The sequence below is a fragment of the Amblyomma americanum genome, chromosome 11 (assembly GCF_052857255.1).
Source record: "Amblyomma americanum isolate KBUSLIRL-KWMA chromosome 11, ASM5285725v1, whole genome shotgun sequence".
Taxonomy (NCBI): domain Eukaryota; kingdom Metazoa; phylum Arthropoda; class Arachnida; order Ixodida; family Ixodidae; genus Amblyomma; species Amblyomma americanum.
Window position 1 is genome coordinate 64,425,113 of NC_135507.1, and position 26,176 is coordinate 64,451,288.

General features: G+C 45.5%; 2 pseudogenes; both read left to right on the top strand.

The window, feature by feature from the left end:
- The first annotated feature begins 9,416 nt into the window (after nt 1-9,416).
- On the top strand, nt 9,417-10,292 carry LOC144110109 (programmed cell death protein 6 pseudogene; annotated as a pseudogene).
- An 8,048-nt stretch (nt 10,293-18,340) lies between these two features.
- Nucleotides 18,341-19,802, top strand: LOC144110376 (programmed cell death protein 6 pseudogene; annotated as a pseudogene).
- The last annotated feature ends 6,374 nt before the right edge of the window (nt 19,803-26,176 follow it).

A 26,176-nucleotide genomic window follows, 5' to 3' on the forward strand; every position in this document is an offset into this window, starting at 1 on the left:
TCATTACTAGGACCAATAGGACGGTGTATACCCTGACTTATGCTGTTTATACGACAAATATGGTGAAAGATTTCAAAATGGTTGTTTTCTCAAACGGTTTGACGGGGTGTGTCGTTTTACGGCTTAATTTTTGCCCCTAAGGGTGTGTTGTTCCGGTGTTTGAGAGTAACACGACGCTATTTTTTATTTTAATAATAATTGGTTTTTTGGGGGAAAGAAAATGGAGCAGTATCTGTCTCATATATCTTTGGGCACCTGAACCGCGCCGTAAGGGAAGGACAAAAGGAGGGAGTGAAAGAATAATTATAATAATTGGTTTTTTGGGGAAAGGAAATGGCGCAGTATCTGTCTCGTATATCTTTGGACACCTGAACCGCGCCGTAAGGGAAGGGATAAAGGAGGGAGTGAAAGAAGAAAGGAAGAAGGAGGTGCCGTAGTGGAGGGCTCCGGAATAATTTCGACCACCTGGGGATCTTTAACGTGCACTGACATCGCACAGCACACGGGCGCCTTAGCGTTTTTCCTCCATAAAAACGCAGCCGCCGCGGTCGGGTTCGAACCCGGGAACTCCGGATCAGTAGTCGAGCGCCCTAACCACTGAGCCACCGCGGCGGGGGCAAGGGAGTGAAAGAAGAAAGGAAGAATAGGTGCCGTAGTGGAGGGCTCCGGAATAATTTCGACCACCTGGGGATCTTTAACGTGCACTGACATCGCGCAGCACACGGGCGCCTTAGCGTTTTTCCTCCATAAAAAACGCAGCCGCCGCGGTCGTGTTTGAACCCGGGAACTCCGGATCAGTAATTTTCAGATCGTAATATCACCCGCTGCAATCAACAGTACCGCCAGTATTGTCGACAGCAGGGAAAGGAATGCGATAGTTCGAACGGCCGTGCAACGCGCGTTGGTAAGCAACTTCGAATATTTAGGGCACGAAATTACGCATTGTAAACGACTTCACTCACTCGACAAGTGTTGGGCCTCCTGATCATCTCAATCAGCAGTGTTAGGCACGCCATGATGCGAACCCAAGGGCGCGCGAAATCTGCCCGTAGGAGTATTCCCGCATTCCTAAAACTGAGTTGGTGCACCATAGCCAGAAATTCTGGTGAAGCGCATTTTTTCAACGGGGAGTTGGCAACGTAGCCCTTTTTTTTGGGGGGGTGGGGCGGAAGAGATGTTAAGACTGCATTATAACAATCAACATATCTTCAGATTGCACCTCGGGACGCTTGTAGTTGTCTGATATTTACTGCAAAAATATCACCCTTTTAGTTTTCCACGGCAGTCTTAACTATTTGGAAAAACAGCGCACCTTTAGACACGGACAGAGGCAGATATAACGACGCAGATATAACGACTCTGTCCATGTCTAAAGGTGCGCTGTTTTTCCAAATATGAGCTACCAACTAGCCCGTTTGACCACCCTTGCAAGTCAACTACTCGCTGGGATCACAGGAGAAAAACTTGAAAAGCAAAATTTTGCTACGCATCTAAAAATTAAACCATTACCATCAATACTAGTAAAACCTAATAAAAACTAGTAAAGACTAGTAAAAACGGACAGTTCATCGTATTTGGAATGCACACGGGGCAAAGTCAAGCATCACGTGAGTACACACTCTGCAGGCATTTATGGAGCATAACACTTTCTGCGAACAACCTATAGAAGGCAAGCATCTGTAACTGTTAATTCAGACATCTTTAGAGATGGGTGTCGTTTGCTTTCTGCCTCCTGCGGAACGCAGCCGTAACGGCCGTGACGTGGTCCCGTGTTATCGTGTTAGCAACCGACTGCTGTTAGCTTTCAGGCTGACCTAAAAGAAGAGAGAATCGTCAGAAAATAAACTTGTTAAAAAATTTTGAAAAGACATACATAGTAGCCGTTGTGGCCATGAGCTTGCTCTGTGTGGCGATTTTTGTCGGCTGGAGGTCGGCAACTGTGTACCCACCACGGCACCCAAGTGTACCGGTTTGCCCGTGCGGTACCGCAAGAGAATTTGGGTGCTAAACGTTTGACACCGAGTGTATTATGAAAACGCCATTCGCACACCTGACAGTACAGAATTCTATTCAATGTCTTCGAGGTCGACTTGCATTCGAAGCGCTACGACCACTACGATTGTCAGCCAGTGTGCCATTTGCAGTCGATTTTAAACAATCAGAAGATTCGAGAGGCTAACAAGATATACTGCCGACAAAAATCGTTGCTGTTGTTATTGTTTGTTGCCACTAATGCAATAATGGTGCGCCAGGTAAAAGCTGTAAGCGTCGTCTGCTTTATTTGGTGTCTTCCTCTTTATTTTTTCCTAAGATCCAACGCCTGTATCATGCATTGAAGAAACAAGGAAGATTTGCCGGCTGTTTCAAAAAGGAATGCGATGACACCCGCGGGGCAGCCGTGTGCGTAGGTACGTCAAAAGGGTCTAAGAGGGAGAATTACAATACTGAGCAGGCTCGGGCTGGCCGGAAACTCTGGGCCCAGACAGGCCCCTGGGCCGGGCCGGAAAGTGGGCTGTCTCACCGGGTCTAAGTTGAATTTCTGGGTCTGTAAATAGCGCGGCTCTGTACGGCTTTCTTTTTATTATTATCGGTTAAGTACACTGAGGGATTCTAGCAGCAACAGGAATAAAATGTGGCGGTGGTGTTGGCTGAGAGGAAATTACCTAGCGCTTATTTTTGGTGTCTCATACTGTTGCAATTTTGTCAAGCATGAAAAGTTGCGACCAATGTTGATTTCTTTTTTTGATCGAAGCTCAGAACGTGTGAAATATGAAGACATCCAGGAGCCAAAAGCTTTACAGGGGTTTATTGTCATTAATATTAAACTATTACAACTACATTTTTTTCGTAGATGAAGCGCACAAACGATAGCACACAGACAAAGAATAACACGACGCAGGCGCTAGTCTCGAGTTAATCTTTGTCTGTATGCTGTCTTTTTGTGCGCTTCATTTACTCAAGCTATGCACCAACTTGCAACAGAACGTGTTCTGCTACATTTTTTTTTTGACGCGGACTGAGAAAGAGCGGGATTTTAGGCTAGTTTATTCAGCGTCGCTTACATTGTTATGTCCAAGTGGCTTTGTACCCAGACGCCTGGCCGCATGGAACGAGAAAAGAGAAATTAAAAATGAAAAGTGAAAATATGGCCGCGTACTGCACCGCAGCGGGGTTCCTGTAGGACTATCGTAACACTTGGCAACCGCCTCATTTTCGTCGGTGTGTTCGGCTAGTGGAGAAACAAAAAGGTTCTCGCTTGGATTGATTCAGCTCTAAGCGAACACATACCGGCGAATCTACCAAAAGGCAGTCCGCAACTGTTCTGTCTAGTGTTAACCTCACGGCTGGACATTTAAAGTTTCATAATATCTACATAAACTAATAAATTCATAAATTTGATTGCTCGACGAGCAGCAGCCTGTTCTAGGAATGCCTTTAGAAAAGAATAAGTTTGGGCTTGTTGATGGTTCATGCTTAAAAATAATAATTGCGAACAAAAGAAGAAAATGCAAAATGGAAGCACTTCTCTGTGTCTTCCCGTTCATCCTGTCTATTTTCGTGGGCTCCTATTTTTTTTAGCCTTTTATTTTTTGCTTACTGTCATTTCAAGCTAGTTTTGTCAAATACCGCGGGCTTTAGTTCGGACTGTACCTACCCGTGATAACTGAACTGATACGAGTTCATAAATCCGCTCTAGCTGCCTCCGGCTCTCTTGGTTACTATACATTAGAGCGAAAGGTTGAACAGTAACTGCTATTATGAATAACCTCAGATAAGAAAGAAAAGGGCGATTGAAAACTGTTCACTGCCAAAACATTTATTCTAGGTTTGGCGGCAAACTATGTCTAAGCGAAGAATAGTGTATCAACTTGAAGCGATGAAATATGCTTTGAATACTCCGGACCGCCACCTTCGCACAAATAGGACAGCGCTAATCTTGAAAACAATGGGAAGAAAGTCTACTGTGAGCGCCTAGTTTTTTTCCATTTTCGGCAAAGCTAGCGCTGTCCAGTTTAACATGAATACCAATTGGTCAATGTCATGTTTTTTGTCACCAACATTCAGTCGACACCGGTGTTTCGCAGCTGAAACGATTGTGATAAATATTTATCATTCTGATACCACAATATAATGACGATTTACATTGAACACATCGGTTTGAGTAGCATTGTTATTCTTTAGCTTGTCTTCACCCTGGCTGCCAAGAAAGTGATTTTCTCAACTAAGGCTGTCTCTGCTTTTTTTCAGATCCACGATTCGGGAACTTCACCCTGCATGCATAATTATGGAAGTACCATTAACCTGTGAAGATAATGAAGAACCTACATTACCACACTGCGCTCTCACATTTTACGATATGCTTCTAGCACAATAAGTTTCCGATATTCATGCCACAGAGTATTAACCTGAGTAAGCAGTGAAAAAAACTGTAAAATTAAAGAGCCATTCAAATATTGTGTAGTTCTAGTCTAATTCATGCCACTGAGCGTTCTGTGATCGTTCGCAACAAAGCCAGCAACTGTTTTGTCATATCTGCAACAACACGTAAATTCCAGTATCTAAAAGTCTACTTTTGGTCCCTGACATCATTTGCTTAGGCAAAAAGTGCTGACTGCGAAGCAACATTACATTACTAGCAATATTATATTGGGAGCGCAATTGTATTGTTATTCATGGAAAGAAAAATTACTAAGAGCGCAGGGATCAATGTTCTTCATAAAACAGTAGCGGAAATCCCGCACCCGTTTTCTTAACCAATGAATTTCACTTGACGCGCAATTTTCTTATTGAGAACCTATCAGCGACGCTCGATGCGTAAATGAACTGCTGCCAGGCACAAACGCTGGTAAGAAAAGCCCGTTCGTAAGATGAACACTGTGCAACGGGGGACTACGTAATTAAGCATGAAGAACATCACAACCAGGACCCCACACCAAATGTTCTAACGTCTTACACTATCCGTTTTCGATGCCTGGAAACGATGTTGTCTGCTTCTATGGGCTGAGTGGGATATCTAACCGCTCAGCTCCTCGGGCTGCCTAAAGCAAGCGGTGTGATCATTCAAAAGAATTATAACTGATTTATTCAAAGAATGTAGACTACATGAATGTCCTCCTTGACTTCAGCTAGCACCTCAATCCTGCTCACTGCTTAGGCTGACAAATTTTACAGAGAGAAGAGATTTAACCCTGTCGCCATGCGCCGCGTTCTTAGAAGAACAAAGTAGAGAAGAACAAACAAGGGCGCTCAAACTTTGCCTCATGGAAAACGGAAGCCCTCAGTAAATGCTGGTAGCTGTCGTTTGAATACTGCATCAACACCATTAAGAAACCTTGAAATTTGGGCTTGTTGGTCCATACTTCGGAGCAATAGCGCAACAGGACAAGGGACCAAGTGTGTTTGCTCGTTCTTGGCCCCTTGTCCTGTTGTGCTATTGCTCCGTAACGCCATTAAGGTTGATATAAAAGGAAGCTTTACAAGTAAGCTGAGAGAGGTGCTCTCTACAGCGTTCATTTTCCCCAAAGATTGCTTCAGAACCTCTTGTTATGCTTTACGCCCGCTGATGACTGGAAAAGAAGCAACTGCTATATCCGCTTCAAAGATATAAATACGCTGATTATGCCTTGATAGCGTCTTGTACGGCTTAGCCTTTGCTCGACAATTTGCTAGTTCTCAGAATTCTGACCAACATGCACAATGCCTCACCACTCCTTTCTGCTGCGATAACCGTAAAGGGCGTTGGTAATTTAGGTCACCAGAAACTACACCGCAACAGAAGATAACCATGTTTTAGTTATCCATGGAATAGGGATGATTCTCTGCGTGGGCCACTGCGGTGGCTCAGTGGTTATGGCACTCGGCTGCTGACCCTAAAGACGCGGGTTGTATCCCGGCCGTGGCGGTCGCATTTCGATGGAGGCGAGATGTCCAAGGCCTATGTACTGTGCGAGGTCAGTGCCCGCTAAAGGACCCCAGGTGGTCGAAATTTTCAGAACCTTTCACTACGGCGTCCCTCATGGCCTGAGTCGCTTTTGACCGTTAAATTCCACCAACCATAAACCAACTTCTACGCTAGCCCAGAGTTCGTATCACTAGGAGCTATCAATCTAGTCCTTGAGGGTATTGATGAGCGCTAGCAAAATACACAAAGCAACGAACACGGGAGACGAAGCGCTTCGTCCTGTGTGTTCGTCCCTTTCCGTATTTTACCTGCGCTCATCAATGCCCTCAAAGACGTACCTCCAACTAGCCCCATTAGTAGCTCTATTGATCCACCTAGTGTGGCTCATTCGTTTTTGTTTTGTGTAGTTCAAAATAAGTATACAGCAGAAAGGTGCGCATCTTTATGTAACATCCCCCTATGCGACGAAGGACCACAACACTTTTGTTGGATGCTATTCATCCTAACAGCTACAGCTATAAAATGGTACTCGTAAACCTTCAGTGGAGTGGTTGCAGTTACAGATTTATGAGCCGCACAGGTCGCCAGCAAGGCCACTCCATTTCGCCCCTGCTTCGCATTTTCCTTGAACATGCCTTGAACATGGACGCTAACCACGAGCCTTAATCCTGCCTACCAGATGTCTGAGTGTATTATTTTGAGAGCGGATAAAAAGAGAAAAGCGTTCATTTGCCAAAACACCTGTAGGTGTGTGTGGTGAAATTCTGAGTCATCCTTACTTAAAGAGAGGGCTGCGTTGAAGCAAAATAAATAACCTATAAGCCATTTTCAGCGCTTAGGATCTTGGTGGCGCCCCCGACAGACTTGCCGGAAAATTAAAAAGATGATGGATTGGTTTTTCAAGGTCCCGTGATGTGTGCCTTGCCAGTGTTACGCAGAAAAGACGAAGGATGCTTTGAAGAAAGTTTTGCGTCTAATTCCCGTTAATTTGAACCTGAATGCAACTCATTGGCATTGCACTAACAATACTACTACAATCAAAACGATTTCCACAACTGCACAGCGATCGACAGCGTTGATAGTGGCATAAAATACATTTCTTAACATTGTGTTACGTTTTACCTAAAGCTTAAACATAAATAGACAGCCGGAGGCGCAAACAGCCGCTTACGCCTGTGGCCTCTACCTCGTGACCGACCACAAGAGTGCAGTTCCGCACACAAGATTCTCGGGTCCAGTCCACCAGCCAGATATGAAAAAGAGAACTTTGGAAACGTTGCAATGCTTCTTTTTTTTAGGATCTTACTGTTATTTTTACCTCTGACTTATTTCACATAGCCCAGGTTTGTACTAATCGTGTTTACGTTTGAATGCGTAAGGCGCACTACAGAATGTGCAATTGCTACTGGATGCGACGTAATGACATCTTCACTTGTCTGCAAAGTAGAAAATTCTTAGTCAGTTCCTAATTGGTATATAGACTAAAGAAAACTCAGCTTCAGAGCCTTTTAAGTCCTACTTTAAAACGTTACTAACCCCAGTAGCCACTTCCCTTGTGCTTGACGGATGGCGGCGCCATCTGCAAGTGGCCAATAAAAGCTGCTGCCATGTATCGCCATTCCATTTTGAGTAGTGATCTTCTCGCCTTCTTCAACCCTTAATTTATCTCTTGGTCTCTTATATGTACGTACTTTTGTTAGTAATCTATTTTACTAGCTTCGTTCTCAGGCGCTTGTGCGTTTGTAAGCAATCTAGAAGTTTGCAGTTTGAACACAGTTTACTTTAATGACCGCAAGCGGCGCAACATTCCGCAAATCCCAGTTTTGGCCACCTCCAACAACAGTCTTTCGTTACATGGACACATGGAAGTTTCGCAACTGGCAATATCAGAAACCTCTGTTCATCTTCACAAAAGTAGATGTGGCAACGCCTATAATAAAATGTCAATGAGGACAAATAGTTTGCCTCTTTCAAAAAGCCCCGCATTCTAACCACAAATACACGAGTATCGCCCAGAACGAAGCTTTTATGAGCTTGAGAAGACCAATAGTTGAAGTACTGGTGTCGCCATCAACGGCAAATTTCGGAAGTAGAATGCCTGCGTTGGTGCCAATCAACTACGGATCTCTGAGGCTTTGCAACAGCCCCACCAACTTCAATATGTTGGTAATCCGTTCTATTCGTTAAAGACTTCACGAGCTTCAATACATCGCTGAGAAGATGTTCATGTCAAAGTTTGTTCTATACATGGGTATTCTGCAGCCAAACGAGCGTCAAAGCACCTATAAAAAACCAGAGGATCAATTCTTGCTTTTAGGGGTCTTCCCCTAAACATTTGATCACTGACAACTAATGTATGTAGTTCAGAGCAGTGTCTGTTTAAGCGACCACATTAGTTCCAATAATAAGACTTCGTCTTTGTTGCCAATAACCACTCTATTTTCCTCTACACTATGAAAAAAACCATAAATAATGGAAGGGGTCGCCAAGATTAGGGCGCCAAAATTACAATAATCTGAATGAGACTAACTGCGCCCACTGCAGGAGAAAAGTCTCGCCTTTAGGCATCCATTCAAACATAGTAATGAAAAAAAACAAATCCTGTTTGGCATAATTTTTTTGTTGCAAAGCGACTGTGTATTTGCAGGATGCTGTTTGCTTGCTGTTTCACACCGTTTATGAGCCGAACTTTTATTTGCACCTTGTGTTGTATACGACAGGACATAATTGTTTACCTCTCACACGCTAATGAAAACATTATTGAGAGATTAGTGTGTGATATCGCTTGTTTGGAAAAAACTATTTCTGCCTTTTTTGTTTTGAATGTAGCATATGTACAAAGCCCAAGTATTTGTTCTTTTTCGTTCAAAAGATGCACTCACCATCTTTTTCGTAAAATCCGCCCATTGTCATCTGCTTTCCCGTTTTCTATTTGTTGCCTGTATAGTAACTTTTGTTGTCAGACCTGTCACTAGTCTTTTGGCTATAGGTCGGCAAAAGGTTCTGGAACTTTTTAATAATTTATGAGAATAGAGTTAAAATTTAAAAAAAGACCTGAGGCAATCTCAAAGCCTCAATCTTACTAAACGCTGCCGTACGCCTGACCGTTTGCCGCATGTTGGAACCTTTGCCTCCCCAGTGTCACAGTAATAGGCCACCAGCCGACGACCTATTTATGCTCGAAATTATTTTTCAATAATGAAACTGCAAGAAAAAGACCGACTTAAAAAAGCAAGCAATGAATTACGACCAGGATGTTGTTGTGGTTGTCTCTGAATAGGCGCGTAAGACCGTCTTCTTCTCTAGTTCCTCACACGCTTCCACCACCGCGTTTTTAAGAGTGGATTACAGCAAAAGAAAAACACGAAGAGGTTCGATTCATCAAACTAATAATTAAGAAATAAACGATATGAAGAGTTCGGACGGGAAGTGCAACACAAACGGGACTTCAAGGCGACGCGAAAAAATTTGCACAGAGTGCACGAAACCTCTTCTTCTTTCAAACACCATAGGATGAGGTGCCATATTTGTGCGTGGGGCATTTTGTTCTGTGTGCTCGAATCCTCGCCGCCGTGCAGCATTGCTCTTGCTCCGCTCACCCGCACTGTGGCCTCGTAGCCCGTCTTTGAGCCACGGAAGAGCGGGACCACGGAGCGACCATCGTTGCAGGCGAGGTTCAGCCAAAATTCTTCAGCATGTACAGCGCGGCCCGACCACAACCACCGCGAGCGGACGTCAACTACCTGCAGAGAATCTTCGCAAGGGTTGACAAAGACCGCAGCGGTAGGATAGACGCGGTGGAGCTGCAGAACGCTCTGTCCAATGGAACCTGGAAGCCTTTTAATCCGGAGACAGTGCGCATGATGATGAACATCTTCGACCGCAGTCGTACCGGCACTATAGGCTTTGACGACTTCGTGTCGCTCTGGAACTACATTAACGACTGGCTGCGTTGCTTTCAAGATTTTGACAAAGACCGCTCGGGTTTCATTGATAGGAACGAGCTGCGCGACTCCTTGAACAGCTTCGGGTACCGTCTCAGCGAGCAGACTCTCAACACAATGTTCGCGAAGTACGACAAAGACAGGAAGGGCTCCATCAACTTTGACGACTACATTTTGTGCTGCGTGTCTCTGCAGACCTTGACAAACGCCTTCCAGGCTTACGATACCGACCGGGACGGTTGGATCAATATCAGCTACGAGGACTTCCTGAGGCTTGCACTAAGCGTCATGCCGTGAGAAGAGTCCTCTGCCCTAAGAGCGCAGTCTAACTCGTGTTTTTGGGGCCCACACTGTTCCCGCATAGCCATGAGTTGACGGCAAGGAAGAAATACCGGATTCTGGAATTTGAGTTCAATATATATCCTCTCGATTTCTCCCTTAGAAAACCCACGCCTTACTTTCTCTCACCGTGTTCGAAGGCTTCCGTCACAGTTCTGGACGTAAGTGTGTGGCTATGACTTTGTCGTTGTGCCACACTTCGTCTGAACCCCATGGAGTATTGCACTGCAACTCAGCTGGCCTCCAGGCGCACTGTGACTGGTTAGATTAATGGACTCCCTCAATTGGGCGTACAGGCCGAAAAGAATTTTAAGCTTATCAAAGCACTAAAGTATAACCTTGGCAGACTTGTGGAACGTACTAAGCGTTCTTTTCCATTGCGGTATATATGGGTCTTCGTTTGGAGCCGTGTCTTAGGTCTGTCGGCCCGCTGGTGTAGTGAATTTCCGACCGAGCATGACCATCGTCTTATCCTGTTCCTTCGTGTTGCCAGTTTACGGCTTTTCATATGGCGCCTGTACCGGGTTACTTGAGCGTGCCTGTGCTTTTCAGTGGGTACTTCACGTGAAAAGGTCGCTTAAAAGCATTTGTGAACACCGCGCTATAGAGCAAATACCGTGGCTTTCAGTTTGGCGGCGCAAGTATTGCATAAAGCAAACAAAAAATTCACATCTTCACTCTTGCTGTGTAAGTAGCTGAAATCTCCGTTGGTTCGACAAAAACAATCGGTTTGTGACCAGTTAAGCATTGCTCAATTACGCAACACCGCTGACAAGGCGCACTGCCTTGAAAACGAGATTGATGTAGAATCCGCGTTTAGGGGTCTGTGTTGCCTTGTCGGTCATGCGAAAATCCGCAAGGCTTGCAACCACAACCGCGCGATGTCAACCGCGCTCCCACTGAAGAGGACACTCACACGCCAAAGCACACCCGCCTCCATGTGAGCAAATCAGAAAGAGTAATGCCTCATTTGTAGCTTGCACCACAAAATGATGACGATTGGCTTCGTAACGCCTTAACAGCACCCGTTCGGTGAAATGTTTGGTTAAGGGGACGAAGCCAAGCAGGAAACAGCCCTGTGGTTGGTTAGGCAGACTTCCAATGCCACTGCGAGGTAATGTTACGAAACCGAGAGGTGATAGCTTAAGAATACCGAGAAGAGCGGTTTCCAGGGGGCGCGTTGAAAGCCTGCGGAATGTATTCAGCCGTAACGAAGAAACACGGCAGCCCCTTGACCTCTCGCCCGCAATGTTGCCGTAGATGGTTATCTGCTTTGCTGGTGATGTTCTTGCGTTTTGCAGTTACTTAGTCTACTGCAATTAAAGGCACACAACTCCTGACACTTACTGGTGCTTCACCTGGAGTCTGCCTGTGGCCCGTGTCGCTCTCAGTTGAATACTTCCTTCTCCGAAAATTGCCTCTATGTTGGAAGCGCTTGGAAAGCTTTCTTATGCAGGACAACAACATAACTACATATATGTGTTCGTTCGGAGCTGTCTCCAACTTACATTCTACTCTTTTGTGTATGGTGTATGCGGTGGGGAATGCACACTAGTTAGTTCCCTAAGACACTTAAGTATGTCGCAGTACGTCTGGGTAACATCCACGAGTCCCAACGCATCAGCGGTCACTCGATTAGTTTGTTCTGGAGCGGGGGCGTTCGGTGCGTGTTTCGCGACCAGGCTGGCGCGTCGCGGTGCTGACATGAAGGGCTGTCTTCCTCCTTTTGAGCCAACTTGGCCCAGAACGAGGAGAGCATTCTTGCTGAGTCTGCCCTTGCAGAAATTCCGACATGCAATCTGCGAGAACGAGATGATTGCCAGGGATTCGCCTCTTGTGTTGCCTTCGACTACTGAGAGAGTAATCGCCGTCTCTGCTTCAGTCGAGGTGCAGTTCCTTATGGTGACTCTGGCTAGCTCCTTGTGAGCGTTTGCTATTGTCACTGCCTCCAGGGCTCTTTGTCTTGGGTAGCTGGCTGAGTCCAAGAAGACGGATTCTTGAAGCACGCTATGCGGGGTGAGTTTGTCTCTGATTGTTGTTTGCCAGCGATGCGCGTTTCTTAAGCCTGAGCCCTTGCTTGCATGCGGCCTCGATGCAGTTGTGAGTGCGTGTGCTTAGGAATAAGTAGGACTCTGTAGGTCGATAAGACAGCTCTGGTTTTATTGATAGGAACGAGCTTTGGGACTCCGAACAGCCTCGATACCGTCTCAGCGCTGACACACTCAGCACCATCTTTGCAAAGTATAACAATGACAAGAACGGCTAATCAACTCTGACAACTCCATCCGTTCCTGCTTGTCTGCGCAAACCATGTAGAACGCCTTCCAAAGTTAGGACACCGACCACGACGGTAAATATTATCTACGACGAAGTACTGAAGCTCGCACTCACCATCGTCCCCTTGAGGCGATTCCGCTGCTGGAATAGCTCCATCAAATCCTTGTTATAAGGCCCGCACTCTTGCGTGCATAGTCGCCTGTTGTCGACAGTGATGGCAGACCTGATTTTGTAATTTGAATTGAAAATATGTGCCTTCAATTTGTCCACTACAGACCCCATTCCTCACTTTTTTCCCAATGCGATCACTGCCTTTCTGGCTGTGACAGTGCGTGTGTGGTTGTGGCTGCGTCGTTATGCAACACCTGAGCATAAAGCGATGAAGTTTCGCACTGCAACTTAGCAGGCCACTACACGGACTGTGACTAGTAAGATTAATGGATGTGGATTAATAGACGCAGGATGTAACTGTTCGTTTTGTGCCCCATCATTAGTGAGTCAACTCGTCGGTGACATGAATTTGGATGGGACTGTGCATCTCCATCATCTTATCCTGTTTCTTCGTAATGTCAGTTTCGCGGTTTTTCATTTGGCGCCTGTGTCGGGTTACATGACTGTACCTTTGCTTTTCAGTGTGCGCTTCACGAGAAGAGGCGCTTTTTTGAAAAGCATTTGTTAACACCGCGCTACGAACCAAACACTCATTCTTGTTGACAGCGCGTTAAAGCACAGGGACAGAAGAAACACAGAGGACGACGTCACAGGCACTGTCCCTGTGCCTTAACGCGCTGTCAACAAGAATGGATCATTACCAACTAGCCCTGCAATTTGTCCTATTCAAACCAAACACGTGGCTTTCGCTTTGGCCGACCTTAGTATTACCTAAGGCAAAAAATTCAACTCGCTTTAAAGCTTTCTCAGTAAGCCGAAAAAAGCACCTTCAGTTATTCAGCCTTTAAACAAATGCTTTGTGATAGGTGAAGGCTTGGCTAATGTACGCAACACCGTTGGACAGACGGTTTCTCTCGAAAACGAGATCGTTGTAGGCCCCCGTATTTAGGTGTCGCGGTGGGCTTGTCGAAAAATTTGGTTTTTGAGGAAGTAAAATGGCCTAGCATCTCTCTCACATCTCCGTACACACCGCAACCGCGACGTAAGAGAATCGATAAAGTAGGAAGTGAGAGAAGAAAGCGAGAAAGAGGAGCCGTAGCCATGAGCCATAATCAGGAAGGCAACCACCACCACGTGACGTCAAGCGCGCTCCCGCTTCAAAGCGCGCTGACAGAGATTATACCCTTCGCCTGCATGAGTGCGAAACAGGAACAGCGAGTAGTGCCGAAGTTGTAGCTTATTTCACAGCAGAACGAAACCTGGCTGCAAAATGGGTCAAAAGCGCCGGCTTAGCGCAATCTTTGGTTAAAGACACGAAGAAGTTGGCAGCCCAATGGCTTGTTAGGGAGACTTACATTACAATCTCGCACGGAAAATGCTCAACTGAGTTATTGGAGAAGCCGCGTTCTGTGCGAACATTCGACTGAGCTGCGAACAGCTGTTATTGAGAAATCAGTCAGCGAAAATTCTTGATTCAGCCACAAGACATCTAAGTCAATTTAAGGTTTCCATTCGCATTATGTCAGCCTTTTCAACAGGACTGCCCATTATAGATACTATGTTAGAGAAAAAAATGATTCCACGCGATGGTGAGCGCGCTTCAGAAGTTTACATGAGGGGTACATCTGGAAAAGTGAATAAGAAGCATATGAGACGGTGACAGAATGATGGGGACGTTGTTGCAGAAGTCTGACGGTGTGCGTGATGCGATCAGCTGTTTGGGTGCATACTTCAACATCGGGGCTACTGGTGCCATCCTGCAGTGGTTGGAAGTGAAGTACGAGCGGAAGCAATGCCCACAGCGCCAACTGGGCTTTCAAAGTACAGAAAGTTGTCGGAGAGAGAAGTATTCAATCGAGAGCGACACGGGCACAAGTAGAGTCGAGGCAAAATACCAGTAAGCTACAGCAGTGGTGTGCCTTCAATTCACCAAAATTTGTACCGCGAAAGGCAAGAACAGAGTTAGCGAAACAAAGGACCATCTACGGCAACACTACACGCGAGAACTAAAGGTGCTTCTATGTTCCCCTGTGAGTGCTAAGTGCTGCGGACTTGTAAAATGCCCCCTGGCCATCAGAGTTCGTCTTGTGTATTTTTAAACTATAGCCTCTCAGTTCCGTCCCATTACAACATTCGCGCCTTAGAATGTGGCTGCTTAAGCGATGTTGCGTTGGTAGACTTTGCAATGAGAAAACGTATCCACAAAATAGAAATAAGTTTATGTGCGTTTAGAAGGTACCCTGAATTTCTTAATTGCATCTTACCGATCATACCCAAAGTAAAAGATTAGAACAGTACAATTATGTCATTGCTCCCCTGCGCGACCATACATTGTTGTTAAGCTTGGCGAAGACGAAGCGTCAAAGAAAAAAAATCTCAGACAAGAACACGCTGCAACATGCGCAACTTGCAAATGTCCCGCCGTTTGCTTTTCTGTGTGGTGTCTCTTAGCATTTCGTCTTCTAGAAACTATGCATCAACTTTATTATTTATTTATTAATAAATAATAAAGTTTATGCATGCATAGTTGAACCACAGAGTGTTCAACTGGAACTAACGGACTGCCTTGCAAGTAAATTGAGGACTGGACAGTATGATATGAGGACGAAGATAAGAACGTAACCTTGAAAGACGGAAACAGGGCTGTAAATATCGGAGAACGTACTCTGCTTCATGAAATCCTACTAGACCATGGAGCCTTATCCATGGAGCTTTATGCGCGAAAAAGTAACAGCTCACTTTTTAGTACCCGCCGCGGTGGCTCAGTGGTTAGGGCGCTCGACTACTGATTCGGAGTTCCCGGGTTCGAACCCGACCGCGGCGGCTGCGCTTTTATGGAGGAAAAACGCTAAGGCGCCCGTGTGCTGTGCGATGTCAGTGCACGTTAAAGATCCCCAGGTGGTCGAAATTATTCCGGAGCCCTCCACTACGGCACCTCTCTCTTCCTCTCTTCTTTCACTCCCTCCTTTATCCCTTCCCTTACGGCGCGGTTCAGGTGTCCAACGATATATGAGGCAGATACTGCGCCATTTCCTTTCCTCAAAAACCAAGTATTATTATCATTTGTTAGTGTAAGAGAACAAATTTCAAGAGCAGAAAACATTGAAGCAGGTCGACGCCAGTCATGCTCGGAGATAACATAAGCTGTGGAATGATAAATGGTAGGCGCAACATTAGGAGACAGGGAGAGGTCTGAGTGTATCAGTGAACAAATACGGGTTAATGACATCCAAGTAGAGAGAGAGCGCCCCCTCACACGGTGATCTTTAGTAAAAGATTACTAGCAGGAAAGGCGAAAATTAGTACGTGGGGTGTGAAGAAGAAATGGGAGTGGGCAGCAACTTTAATGCGAAGGTATGGTGACCAATAGCCGTTAAATGTCTCGCACTGGGTTTAAAAAGAAAGGCAAGCGCAGCAAGGGGCAGCTGAAAGCTGTCTTGCCGCGTCTGGCACATGGCAGTGTACATATATTCGAGACATATTGAAGAAGCGTTTGTCCTTTAGTGGGCGTAGTCAGGCTGATAATGATAATGAGCAGAACGAGGACGAACAATGCAGAAATATTTTTCTTCCCCGAGCAACCTTCTTTTTTTTCATTACTGCCAAAACATGATCGCGTTTTCATTGTTTCATTCTTGCAAGATATTTTTAGTTATCAATAAATATAAAAAATTTTCTCACACTAAGATTGCTTCTTTTTCCCTTAAGACCAACATTGACGAACTCAAGTTTACAAAAAATGTTGTACTTTATTATTTTTTTCTGATAAACATTATATTTGCGCTCGTATTCCCTGATTGGCGGTAATTATAAAAGAAGCTGCTGCAGCTTATTGGAAAACTGGCACAGGCATTGCAGCGCGCATCGCCCCCAGAGGGCAGGGGTGGCAGATGCTGTTCTAAAGGAAATACTCAACCAGGCGCAAAAATTACCGTGTTTTACTCTTCCGCGAGCCCGCATCTACGCGTTGGCATGTTACTGTTGAAGCACTGACCCCGATGACCCCAGGTGAGATTCACTGCTTCCCCTATGCTGCCACTCATCTACCCTACAGCCGTGGGCGTTGTAACTGTGTGATGAGACAGGGTACTTGTACACGCCATATGGTTTTTTTTGCGCTCGATTTCGTCTCAACATGCGACGGATTTTGCGAATCTCTGGTCTACTATAATATGGTTTTTCTCAGAGCTGGTTCTCAAGAATAAAAGGTCACTTTTGCAAGTCCATGATGGGTAAGGAATGAACTGGCTTTCGACGCTAAGGTTAATGAGACGGTCGAACATGCCCGATTTATAACCTACTTGGCCCAGTGTTTAGGGTCTGAATTAAGTAGCGTCTTGCACAGCCGTTTCTCAAGATTAGTGAATTCCACAAGTGACTTTGTTGTGCAGCTGTTGTTACTGACGTGTTGATACGATCGTTCTCCAGTGAGAATCGCGCAGTGTATGGGTTGAAGGCTGATCCATCCCTTGACTTCCACCTTCGGCAGTGTGCTCTTGCTATCGTGTGGTACTGGCCATCTGGCTCGTTTCTTTTTCATGAACGGGTGATCTGTGATAAGAGCCATCATTAAAGGAGTTTAGGACAGGGTTAATTAGAGAGAAATGGGAGAGGCCTTTGGTCGGCAGTGGGTGTAGTCAAACTGATGATGAAGATGATGAAAACGAATTCAGAGGCTTGTTGCTGAAGGGGTCGTCAGTGACTTTAAAACGTGCAGGTCAGTACGTAGGGTTCGCAGTACGTAATTGTGATTCTTCCTCATTTTTTTAACGGCGAAATACTGTCTCAGAGCATATATCGCGACGTGATGAGTGAATGGCAAAAAATTTAAATGACATAATCCTTCTGCAATAGGTTACTTCAGCGCCAACATAACGTATTAATCTGCAATCAAATTTCTATATTGTTCTATATGTTGCTGTCACCAGCTTTGACGACATGAGATGACCCTTCAATACGACTGCATGAGTGGCATGCAGCCACTGAGTATTCGAAGGGCCACAAGAGTTCGTATTTATAGAAACGACCTCACTTCGTTCTTCACATCACATTTTATTTACTTCGCTGTAGACCGTAGAGATGAAATAGATCAAAGATGGACTATATCGGCATTTCTGATCCGCTTCTTGTTTTTACCAGTGCGAAAAAACCATAGTTTCTCGAAGTTCTTTATAGCGCTACAAAGTGAGTGAGTGAATAAACTTTATTGCTCTAATAAAGAAGTCTTGCTGCTTGACCGACGATTGCCGATGTATTCCAGGCTGAGCGTGGTTGGCGCCTCTAGTCCAAGGCACCACTGTCCCTGGCCATCCGGCATGCGTGGCTCACTAGGTCTCTTTGGACCTTGAGCTGGCTGCTGGTTAGCCGGTTGCTGGCTGGTGCTGGTTGCTTTATAGCGCTACAAAAAAACAAGGACACAGGAAGAAGTACACAGGACGGGCGCTGTATCCTTGGTCCTGTGTCCTTGTTTTTTTTTCGTAGCGCTATAATGAACTTCGAAAAACTATGCTTCACCAACTAGCCCCACAACGTGTTTTGTTAAGCGAAAAATACATGTTTATGACATTTAGATATAACAACTGAGCATACATGAGTGTATAATTCAAACTTTGGCGGAAATACTCGTTTTGCGAAGCCAAATGTTATTGATTTCTCGCCATGTTTCCTCTTATTGTTGCACAAATGTCCACTTCAGCTTCAAAAAAAAAATCCGGCATGGAGCCTAATTTTGTTATTTTTCATCCTCGTTTTTTTCTTCATAGCCCGACCTTCTACAGTCCGTCTTCTTTGAACCGGCCATAATCTCGAGACATTTAGCAACGGCGGTCTGCTCGAACACGTGATTGGGTGTTTAAATTTCCGCAGCAGCCATTCGTTGGGAAGAGTGTCAGCAGCCTCTTTCCTTCGTAGAGTCGTCGCGAGGAGCAAAACAATAGTGGTCCGGCGCGTAGCGAGCTGACGCCTACCGAAGCAATCCGTATGGAGCCATGCAGACTTGAAAATAGCCAACCACCATCCAATGCCGCGGAAACGGCCGTGTCAGCATCGAATGTGGCGACCATAGAGGACGCCTATATGAAGACAGCCACCGAGTCAGACGTTAGCATGCCATCTGCGAGCGCACCAGACGTTACCATGCGTTCAGTGACAGATCCCGACGTCTCCATGAGGTCCGTGACTGCGTCAGATGTGTCTGTGGCGTCCGCACCTGAATTCAAAATCGCCATGATACCAGTAGTCATGTCTGAGGCCAAAGTTCAACCGATAATCGGGTCGGACGCAAACGGATTACCTTTATTAGGCTCTGATGCATACGTAAGCTTTCAACCACCGGCGCCCATATATATTTACCACGTTCCCACGAATGTCCAGCCACCGCGACCGGATGTCGACTACCTGCAGGGAATCTTCGCGAATGTTGATAAAGAAGGCAGCGGTAAGATAGACGCCACAAAGCTACAGTACGCACTGTCCAACCAAACCTGGAAGCCGTTTAATCTGGAGACTGTCCGTATGATGATCAACATCTTTGACCGCAGTCGCACCGGCACTATTGGCTTTGAAGACTTCGTGTCCCTCTGGAACTACATTAACGACTGGATGCATTGCTTTCAAGAGTTTGATGAAGGCAACTCTGGTTTCATTGACAAGAACCAGCTGCGGGACGCAATGAACCGTTTCGGATACCGTCTGAGCGAACAGACGCTCAACACCTTGTTCGCAAAGTACCAAAAGGAGAGGAAGGGCTTCATCAACTTGGACAGCTACATCTTATGCTGTGTCTCACTGCAAACCTTGTCGAATGCCTTCCGAAGTTACGACACCGACCGAGATGGCTGGATCAATATCAGCTACGATCAATCCCTGAAGCTTGCACTGAGCTTCATGCCATGAGAAGATTACTGTGAGTGAACGGCGCAATTTAATACGTGTTTTCAAGGCCTCCAGTGTTTCTTGCCTAATCATGGGTTGGCGACAACGAACAGACCGGATTCTGAAATCTGAATTGAACATACGTGCCTTCCGCGTCTCACCTAGAGTCCCTATCGCCCCTCATTTTACCCCACCGCGTTCGCAGGCATTCGTCGTTGTTGTGGCTGTGCGTGTGTGGCTGTGTCGTTGTGCAGCACCTCGCCTGAAGCCGATGGAGTTTTGGATCTCCACACGGACTGTGACTGGTAGGATTAATGAACTGCACCACTTGGGCGTTGCGGGCGGAGAGAAGTTTCAACCCATTAAGGCATGAAATTTAACTCTCAAAACATGTCCAAACGTATTTATTAAACACCTTATTTTTCCATTACGCAAGGCTCTGTCCTTGGCCCTTTGTTGTTTTTACTTTATATTAATGATTTGCCTGACAGTATAACCTCAAAGATCCGTCTATACGCCGATGATTGTGTATTGTACCACACATTTAACTCTTTCAGTGATAATTTCCTTCTGAATGAGTCTTTTGGTATATTCTGTGATTGGTGCAATACGTGGCAGATGAAAATCAACTTCAGCAAAACAGTTGTCATGTCTTTCACCAACCGCCTATGCCCTTCTAATTACAATTATTCATGCCCTTCTAATTACGATTATTCGTCCCTGCAAAGGGTACATGAACATAAATATCTTGGCGTTGTTTTTTCACACAATATGTCATGGTCAAAACACATCGATCATATCACAGCTAAAGCTCTTAAAAAGGTAGGTTACTTGAGGCGCACAGTACGGGATGCTCCTAAAGAGACGAAATTGGTCATGTATAAAACTCTAATTCGCCCTATTCTTGAATACGCTTCCAATGTTTGGAATCCATATAAGCAATGTGAAATTGATCAAATAGAATCTGTACAACGAAAAGCTGTAAGATTTATTTTTCGCCGCTACGACTTTCATTTTTCACCCTCATCTGCGATATCTTCCTTAAACTTAAGTCCGCTCGCATCCCGCCGGAAAACTGAGTCCTTAAAACTTCTTCACTCAATAGTGCATTCTGCTAATTGCCTCTCAGAGAGTAAGCATATCACGTTTTCAAAACCATCTCTAACCAGGAGCCATCACGATCTTAATATTCAACCCTTTTTTGCCCGTACTAACGCTTTCAAATACAGTTTTTTTCCGCGTACCGTGGAGAGTTGGAACTCTTTAAATGGAAATATACGTGCCTTTTCTGTGTCTGATTTTATGTCCGAAATTGAGACGTAGCATTATATGATGTTGTATGCAGCGTTTGTTTCACATTTCGCCATGTACCCCTTTATGCGCGCAACTGTACCGCATGACATATGTAACAACTCCTGCTATAGCCCCTGGAATGGGGCTGCAGTATTTTCAAATAAATAAATAAATAAATAAATTATGCCTGTTCACTTCGTGCCATGTAGTCCATGTGTCGGCTCTTTGGTGTAGTGAATCGGCGACTGCGCATGTCCATCGTCTTATCCCCTTTATTCCTTGCATGACTAGGTGTATTAATTTGGCGTCTATGTGTTTTTACATGTGCGTGTCTGTGCTAGTCAGTGAGCCCTCGACGTGAAGTGGCATTTCGTTGAAAATCATATGTGACCACTGCGCAACCGAGCTAAGAAGGTGGCTTTCATTCTGGCCCACCTTAGGATTGCGTGAGAGGAAAGAAAATGCTTAACTCTTGCCTGGTAAGTAGCAGAAATTGTGAAGAGTTGTGCAGACTTTAAACCAACCGCTTTTTGATAGTAAACACAACGGCAAGGGTTGCGGAGACAGCGAAAACGTGAAATAGAAAAAGACAAACGCAAAATACAAAATCACAAATCTCGATCAATTCGTTTGCAATAAGAGCGTTCTTTGTCACGCTGATGACAAATGTATTATCTACGAAGCCTGCCGGCACAGCATTTGTTATAAGGTAAGGAAAATATATCCGGAACCGCACTGTAACCTGACGCAGGTAAAAGCGGTCATCTGGAGGAGGCTCCATACATAAACCCTAGCTAATCTTTTCATGTTAAATAAGATGTATCCAACGCAGTACAGGGACACGTGCCCCAGATGCGGAGGCATACCCACGGTGTATCACACAACGTGGGACTGCAAGCAAAATTATAGTTTCAATAATCAGAAAGAACCGTGTCGGGAGCAGTAGGAGGAAAAGCTTTCCAGCCACAATCCAGCCTTCCAACGAAGGCTGGTACAACATGCTGTGAAAGCTGCGAGATCCAATGGGGCCCTGGAACAGGGGCTCCATTCGCTGAAGAAGGCGAAGACTCTGCACTCTGAGGTGTATAGAAACTAGAGCAGTAAAGTTTATCCTATCCTATCCTATTTTTCGCTCACCACAAGTAACGCACTATTTTGTGTCGCGGATGCAGGCAGCGCAAAAAAAAAGAGCGCTAGTTTTGGCTGCGTTGCACATGATGTTTGAAGCATAGTATAGTGCTTCTTTCTGCAGTTTTGGGGTGTCCTCAGAGATGTTCTCTCCTTGGTTGTGTCCCCAGGAGTCTTGTTGGTCGAGCTCGTCCACTTTTAATCAATGGTAAGTTGTCCTTAGTCAAGGGCTCCACTGGCCACTTCCGCCGTTTTGGTCATCATAGCGGTCGCTGGACAGTAGTCTCTCCCATTGCTCCGCGCTCTAGTTTTGTGTTTTGGCAGGCCCATGCGATCCGATGTAGTGTGGGTCTTTTGTCGAACCAGGGACATTTGTCCGATTAATCGTAGGGTGAATTTTGTTTAGTATGTGTAGGGTTGGGCAAAATTCTCTTTGTAATTGTCTCCAAGTGACAGCTTCCTCTTTGTTAAGATATTTGTGCGGCGGGGTATATCGCATTCTTCAGCCTCTCTTGCTTTCTAGCATGGCCGAGTATGCCTTCGGGGCTGGCGCGAGTTCTGTGGTCTCGTCGGATGCTCGGTAAGAAGTGTATCTTCGAGCTATCCTGTTGGCCTCCTGGTTCCCTGCCACCCCGTGTGTCCCGGTGACGCGCTTCCGCTTACTTCGAGCCTTCACACCAATAAATCCTATTAGACGAGGAAGCTAAAGAGGGGTAAAAAAATTAAGCACACACTTAGGGTTGCTTACGTGAGGGAATGCGACAGCATTACTGTCCATGTGTGTACTGACATCCACTCAGAAACATGGGCGTATGATACCACCCGGAACGCTGTATGACGAAAGGTTGCATCAAAATTTTGAGAAATTTGTAGCAGCAGTAGTAGTGGTTTGTTCGAGCCGTAGTAGTAGTGGTTCATTTCAAAGTAATGCCAGTACACTATCTCTACTTGTATAACTTAGCAGTTCGCTACAAACAGCACATAACTACCTATGAGTGTACAATGATTTCGATCGCCAATCTAGCAACATTTACAGGAACATATTCTTCGCGTTCTGCTCATAACTGGGTATTACCTTTCGTAAGAACGACGTTTGGCCAGAAAATGCTTGCAAATACTGTGCCCACACTGTTAAACTAATTTCGCGAAAATAAAATTAATATTGAAAATGTATATGAGAAAAGAATACACTCATTCTTTCTGTCGCAAATGTAATTTTGCTGCTTTTCGTGAGGTGTGTTTCTCCTGTTCCTTTTGGATTTTTTGCGGGTTTGTTGCTATGTACAATTGCTATTATTCGCTGATCATGTTTGTCATTCATATTGTGCCTTTACCTTAACAACAAAAATACTGAACTATGCGTAGTAACAGCTAAATGTCTGTATATGTACTGGGATGTACTGCCTAAATTGTAAGTGCTCCAAATGTTACTACCGACACCTCGAACTCGCTGTTTTGCCATGTAATGGGGCCCGAGCATCCGCTAAGTGAATTAACCTTCACTTTTTGTCTCGGGTCCCACATTGCATTTTGAAATGAAACTAAACTTCAAACTTCAAATAATAACAAAAAAGGCCGCCACCGTCTGGAAGACGTTAAAGTAACGAGCGTTAGCTGCTTGGTTTACTAGATGAAGTAAGCGAAGAAGAACGCGCCGCTCCTGTCGAGAAACGGGGTGGATAGCCGCCATGCTCGGCTACGCGTGCACGCACACCGCCTAGCGGAACGATCGCCGCCTAACGCCATCTAACAGAGACATTACGATGCACGTCTGCCCATTGTCGAATTGCACCCCCTCAAGATACGTCCCAAACGGAATTTGCTTCGTTTTGGGGGTCAAGGTGGGCCTGGAACTCGGCTTGCGGTGCGATATAGTAACGCTTCAATTAGTAATTTCATGTATACAATGTTTACCTTTTATTTCATTGTGTTCTTATTCATATACCACAACCCATAGGCTTTTATTTGCCTACCAAATTCGGTAGGCTGCTGGTCCTTGGACCCAAGATATTAAGCTTATTTTTGGAATATGGCAGAGTGCTACACGCACTCTGGCATGGGTCGGTACGGTATTGCACTGCCTCCGGGATCGGCCCGGAACTTATGGGCATATTAGAGTGCGCCTTTTCTTTCTATCATTTCTATCCTATCCTTTAACTCTCCTACTTTCCGCACGCGGCAGCGAGTGTGGCTCGGCTTGAGCCAGTAAGCAGGCCCGCGCGCTTTCCTTTCTTCCTGTCGGCGGCAGCGGCAGCGGCAGCAGCAGCAGCATGTATACATGTATAGCGGTCCCGTAACGGGAGTTTTCCCACCAGTTTTAGCGTATTTCTTGTTGAGGGGGGAAGAGACGAGAGGGCACAAGCAATCTTTAATGGCCGCCATCTTGAATATGAGAAACCGAAACCATGCCGCCTTTTTGTCTCTGACGTCATACTGACATAGTTCCACCTCTATCCACCATATTGGACCGTGACGTCATCACTGACACGCGGAGGTGGTTGTTTGTACAATGCTATTGCAGATGGCGCTACAGGTCTTAATGCGAGATGCCCTGTTTTCTAGTTGCAGCCACAGATGGCGCTTTGATCTCTGGGTGGTTGGAGACCTCACGAAATGTCGAAACGTGATGAGCAGTTGCTGCCACAGATGGCGCTGTGATCAATGGTTGCAGCAGACCCCACTAAATCTCGAAATGTGATGAGTAAGAGCTATTGCTCTTAAAAACTCCGCAGATACCCTGACAGCAGCAATCGCGTGACAGCGATAATTGGAAAGGATTGGGAGGATCGTTCATCCTGTAGGTAGCGAACCGCTGCTGCCTACGATGAATAAAGGTTAAGCGATATATGCTTTACATAGAGGCATGGTAATTGAAGTGACTCTTACTGGCAAGAAATATATATTATATTAATTATTATACTGCTTTAGAGTAGAATAATGCAGTCGATGGATTTTGCGCTTCCTAAGTGCCTTAGCAATTGTGATATGAGCGCCAAAAAAGTCAAAATATATGGTGTGAAGAAAATGCAGGGACAACTGAAGGAAGGAATGAAGGAAGGAGGGAAGGAAGGAAGGAAGGAAGGAAGGAAGGAAGGAAGGAAGGAAGGAAGGAAGGAAGGAAGGAAGGAAGGAAGGAAGGAAGGAAGGAAGGAAGGAAGGAAGGAAGGAAGGAAGGAAGGAAGGAAGGAAGGAAAACGTTTATTGAGATCTAGAGTGTAGGTGAGCAATTTGGCGGAGTCAGATGGTGTCTTCCATCTTCTTAGCAATGGTCGTCTGCCCCTAGTCCAGGGCTCCGCTGGATGCCGCTGCCAGCTGGGCTCGCCGGATTAGCCCAAGTTGGACGTCTTGACGGTCACTAGAGAGCATTCCTTCCCATTGCTCCGCACTTGGGTTTGGTATTTTTGGTGCCACCTCTATTTTCTGGCACGGCCACGTTACGTGATAGAGCGTGGGTGTTTCATGGCACCATGGGCATTTGCCTGTGTGTGGTGTGGGTGTATTGTGGAAAACTGAAGCAACGATTCGCTTGCAGTGCCAAAACACTTGAGCACTTTTAATGAATCTTGGTGAGCGAACTTACCGAATAGAAATACACCTTTACAAAGAGGGAAACAAATATTTGATGCGCTATTAACGGTCTCATCGAAGCTGAAGACTCCACTGGTCCTAGAAAATTAAGGAATAGAGAGCGCGCGTTAAACGCAGCGCTTAAATCCTGTTTGCATTTTGTTAATAAAGCAGTAACCAATCATATGGAAAGCCAACACAACCATTGAATGCATGTAAATGTGCAACCCTGAACCAACTGGAACCATATCCTTACAATTTCAGCCTGAATCACGCTGCTCTCGCTTCGAAACATATCGACTAACTTTCACGTTCCCGAAACGAAGTGTGCACGGGGTCTAGCACTAACGTTTCAACATATTTTGAGCACGCTAACGCTATTCCCGCGATATATTTCTGCGCATGCACCCTCTTTAACGGGTACTCATATTAGCCCGCAATCACGAAAAGCTCATTACTATAAATTTTCCCATGGTTTGGGCGCACCCTTAATCTAAATGTAGCTCACGTCACGGTTAGGCCCACACATTACTCCGGTGAAATTCGTACACTGCCTATACAAAAATTTTTCAAGTCTTTTTCTTCTTAAAGGTGCATTTTAACGCGACCGCGTTAAGGGTACAGTGTCGCAGAAAAGCCGGTGTCGTCGGCGTCGGCGGCGTTGGCCGTTAGTGAAAAATGGCGCAGTATATCTGACATCTCTGTAGACGCCTGAACCGTGCCGTAAGCAAATGGATTTTCC